Source organism: Cucurbita moschata, unplaced genomic scaffold, assembly GCF_002738365.1.
Source record: "Cucurbita moschata cultivar Rifu unplaced genomic scaffold, Cmos_1.0 Cmo_Scf00055, whole genome shotgun sequence".
Taxonomy (NCBI): domain Eukaryota; kingdom Viridiplantae; phylum Streptophyta; class Magnoliopsida; order Cucurbitales; family Cucurbitaceae; genus Cucurbita; species Cucurbita moschata.
In genome coordinates this window covers 1,373,035-1,378,217 of record NW_019268571.1, presented here as the reverse complement: position 1 = coordinate 1,378,217, position 5,183 = coordinate 1,373,035, and the positions used below count along the sequence as shown (strand labels likewise).

General features: G+C 33.7%; 1 pseudogene; it reads right to left on the bottom strand.

The window, feature by feature from the left end:
- Positions 1-171: 171 nt before the first annotated feature.
- LOC111436524 lies at positions 172-1,829 on the bottom strand (annotated as a pseudogene).
- Between the last annotated feature and the right edge of the window lie 3,354 nt (positions 1,830-5,183).

Genomic DNA, 5,183 nt, shown 5'->3' with positions numbered 1-5,183 from the left:
AAAAACGTTACATTGTTCAGGACACAAGACTTCCTTCAAACATTTGACCATCATATATATTTCGAAAAGTAAACAAAAGAAACTCAAAAGACAGAAAAATTAAAATGGAAAGAGCTGTCTTCTTTTAATTAAGGTTATCGGTTAGTTTAAAGTACTATGGCAATCAACAATTCATGGGACAACATAAGGAGATGAACAGATTTTAGGGTTTTGTTTTCCTGAAATGATGGGTCTCACATTCGTGCATTGAGATGTAATAGGACCTTTTATTCCATTGTAAGTGAGGTCAATGTCACCGACTTTTACTTCGTCACATGGTAAGTGACGGCTGCAAATAAGTTTGATTGCCACTGGAGTTGCACAACTTCCTCTAATGTTCTTGAAGCTCACTTTACTAATCTTAATTTTCGAAGGAATCTGAAAAATCAAAATGAGACAACAAATTTCTGTAAGTGGTTTATTTGTGAAAGTTATAGTGATAAAATCAATCAAAGCTTTGAGAATGCGATCAATACCTTCCGATTGCACTGATTCCACGGACAATACTCTTGGTCTATTAGAATAGGGTTGCTAACATTGACCATTATAATGTCCAAAAACTGCATATTGGTGGCGGTGCCGCTAGCAGCAGAAGCTGGCCACGTTTTGATCCTGACACCATTAGTGGTGTTAATTATCGTGCAGTTCTTTACGATAACACCTTCAACGGGTTCTTCGTTAGTGTATCTTCCAAGACTTCCGATGCTTATGCCATGTCCTGGCCCACATGTCACGTTGGTGATGTTAATTTGTTTGCTTCCATCTCCAAGAGAAATGCAATCATCTCCTGTTGCAATTTTTGACATTGTGATTGCGATCCTATTTGATCGACCGATGTGTATTCCATCAGTGTTGGGACTCTTTTCTGGTGCAGTTATATTGATATTAGAGAATGTGAGGTTGTTGCAGCCGAGGACGTTGATATGGAAGTTCTTGCTATCAAGTGACGTTATTCTCTTCACGATTGAATTGGTGATGAAGTTGAACCTCAAACTCTAAACATTTTGTATAATCAAATAATATTTTGTGAGCATCAGTAATGAAGCCAAAAAATTTAACAGAACCCAATAAAATCGAAAACTCATAAAGAATTTCACTCCTTTACATGCTTTTTTATTTTTTATTTTAGAATGGTTAAAGATAATCGTCTAGAAAATGAAGAGCTTTTACCAAATTATAAATGTCAGAAGAGTAGAGAAGATGTCTAAAAACAACAAGATGCACGAGATTGAGAAGGAAAGCTGAAGGCATATTGCTTACAATGGGGAGTTGGGCACAATTTATGCGTTTATGGCAATCATTCTTTTTCCAAGCTGCCTTTCCTTGGCCATCAAAAACTCCTTCACCTCATAATGTCAATCTATCAATATGTTCAAAAGTAATCCAATTATCTCCCTGAAGACTTTTTGGTGCCTGCAATGTTCCTCCAAGTTGAAAGTCAATTGGGCTATTACAAGGTCCTTTAAATATCCCTTCCTTTACTTTAAATATCCCTCCCGGAATAACAATCGCACTAGAGCGATTGGACGTGCATGCATCCTTCCATGCATTTGCTAAAGCCTACATGTCACAAGTAACAAAAATTAGCAAACAATTGATCAACTCAACTAGTGATAATATTGCTGTTCATACTCTATATTTACCTTTGTGATGTCAGTACCAGGCACTATGTTACCATATCTTTTCAAAGGAAAAACAACTTCGGCACTAGATTGAGCATCGACAGTAAAAGCTAACAATAATAGCATCAAAATTGTAGCATTCAAGAAACTCGATTGGATCGTACTCATGATGCCCTTGCTTTCTTTTCTATTTTTATGTATATTGCTTGAAAACTAGTGAGAGACAATGATATTTCATTTCAGATTTGGAACCTTTATGTATTTAATAATGCCAATTGAAGAATAGAAATCAAGTTGGATGGAACTAACCGAAGTAATGGTTTCATCTCCCTCTCTTGATCCAAACGTAATTGATAACTAAATGTTGTTTATTGTTTCGCTAAGTTGTTCATCAATGGTTGTGTTGCAATATCTCTCTCACTCGCCTACGAACATTTGAATCTCAAAGAAACTAGGCATTGGTCATACCTAACGAAGTACTTTTTATATATATATGTATGTATATGTACGTATGTATATATATATGTATGTATATGTATATAAATATGTATGTATATGTATATGTATATGTATGTATATGTATATGTATATGTATATATATGTATATGTATATGTGTATATATATGTATATGTAGATGTATTTATGTATATGTACATGTATATATATATATGTAGATGTATATATATATGTGTATGTATATATATATATTATGGATTAATTTATTTGAGATAATTAAAATTAATGGTGGAATTGGAAGTTCGTATTTCTCTACTTCCCAGCAAAGAACCCTGGATTTACCATCATTTCTAAGTCTCTCTTGATCGGCAAGGGATGTGGGTGTTTTGTTTAAACTCATCCAAGTCGGACCAAAATTACTATTTTAGCCCTCATGAATTACCCACAACTACTATTCTTTTGTCTACCTTTATTCGTTTTTAAGTACGCTAACATAAACCATAGTGAAAAGAAAATGAAAATATATATATATTTATAGTCGTGTAAAACTTAAAATCCAAATTAGATATCTGATGGCGTATAAATTCGGAGCACAAACTTATTGGTTGGTGGTGTCCATTTATTTAATTAACATTGGTACAGGGCACGGCGAGGCATTCTCCCACGCACTCTAGTCAAGATTGTTAAGTATACATACATAGCTCAGTCACTAGAGTTAAAAGGCCATTCATATTTAAAAGGTATTACTCAAAATTAAGAGTATTTTTAAAATATTTTAAAAGTTGAAAGATATTTTTGAAAATGTTTAATGTATTTACTAACGGATTCCAACCAATGATAATTTTTTTATTATTTATTTTTAAAGCTTAAGGGTTACTGAAATTTTTGAAAATAAAAAAGTCTAAAGTTTTAGATTATTTTTATTAATTTAATAAAAAATTAAAAAAAATTAAATTATTGTGATTCAGTTATTTACAATTTTATAAGATTTATATAGAATTAATAATTTTTTTAATCTAAACTATCAAAATTTCATTTATACAAGAATGTAGACACTATGGAAGATGATGAATTTTTTAAAAAAGCTATATTCAAAATTTTGTATTTGATAACGTAAAAGTAAACGGTAAGTAGTTTCGATATAATAATTTCTTTTATTAAACAAGTTACCCATTACAAAATAATCCCGTTTAAATTATGCTCGAATTGACTTCAAAATACAATAATTTTATAAATATCATTCATCTATTTTTTAAGTCAATGCCAACCATATAACACCAAAAAACTAGAAAAATAAGTTTAATCTGCACAAAAAAAAAAAAAAATGTAATTGAACCATTGATATCAACTTCAAACGATGAAATGTTAGTTGGGTTTGTGTAAAGACGGGGTTGACTTGATGACTCTAAAATGATGGGCAAATTTTTCACAAAATAAAACAAACCAAATTTAAATCATAACATACATTATACATTATACTCGATGACATTGGTCCCTCAGCTTTGAGTGGTACCTAGCATTTTTCTTGTCTGGGTAGTTTTAAAGCTTGTTCTTGATTCTTAATATTGTAAGTTTTCAAGGTTCTTATTTTCTTGAGGCGTAAGTTGTAACATGCATTCGTAATCATATGAACCCTTTGTAATAATTATTCTAGAAGGTCATAGATTCATAATAAACTCCTTAGATGGTTCTTGAAGGGTCTTGAATCTTGACGTGTTTCCTTTAGGCGTTTCTTAAGTAACATTTTGGTTTAGGTTCCAAACTTACTCAAACCAACTTGGAATCTTGAGGTTATCCTCATGTCATATATAAAATAGACCTTATAGAAAATCGTTGGTAATTTGGAGCATGTCTAGACCTTGAGCTAGGATATGTCTCCTTGTTTCGTTTTCACGAACTAAACCTTAGAGGTTGTCATGTCATGTATCATATTTTAGCCCTGAAAACTCTTCCAAAGTAACCCTTAATTTTCTCCCAATGAGTGCATAGATGGCATCATCATATAATCATGACATCCTGCTGGCAAGTCATGAGAATCGATCTGGAAGGAGGTTAAAATTAAAAAAAAAAACGGAGGGAAGGTTGGGTTTTAGGCTGACTCGGCCGATTCAGTTGAACTGCCCACGTCATCGCCTTCTTCCTCTGGACAGGAAGAAGACACGCGCATCCTTTTGCGCTGCCGTCTGAAAGTAGCCTTTCACAGCTCCGATATCTTCGTTTCTCCACTCGGTTTCTTCATAAAACTTCAAGATGATATTACAAGGAAGATCTTGGGATTGATTTAATACCTTTTCGTTGATCGTAGCCTATGATATTCGCCTCCAAAGTTTGTCCAAAATCATTTTCCTCGCCAGAGCTAAAATTGGGGATTCATTGTTGGGCAGCCGATTTTAGGGGTTTTCAAGGCCCAATTTCTTCATGGAACCTCTTCCATATCCTTTCCTCAAGCTACAGGAATTGGTTTGGAGGAACGTCTTGGAGCGTGGGACCTTAATTTCGAGAAATCATTCTTAGTATGCAACTTACCCGAATCGTCAAATTTTCGATCTCTTGGATAACTTTTTCTACGACGTTTCAGCTCTCGATTCCTCCATCAAAGTTACTCAACGTGCTCCTCTGAAGCTTAAAGAATTCTCAATTTGAAGGAAAAGAGACCATAGATAGGGATTCGTCACTTATACCCAATTTAAGTATGAAATCGATTTCCTTCAATTGGGCATGCTCTAGAATTGTCGTGAATTGGCGGTTGGATTTTCTGGAATATCTGTCGAAAATATCTACTCTGATTAGAGCCTCACCGACTTTGGTTTTGAATACCAGCTATTGGATGTGATGATCTGTCCGTCTTCTAGATCATATCCAATTTTGGAGGAGATCCAACGGCTGAGATTCGAGGTTCGAGAGATTTTGCTCAGATGGTTACGGTAGATGCTCTTCCTTCCAGGGGTATTTTGGTAATTTGTCACTTTTCGAATATTTTATTATTATTTTCTTTGAAAACTCTATAATTTTTCTAAATATTCTTCATCCTTGTTCGTCATTTTTTCCTTCTGGACCATCTTGAA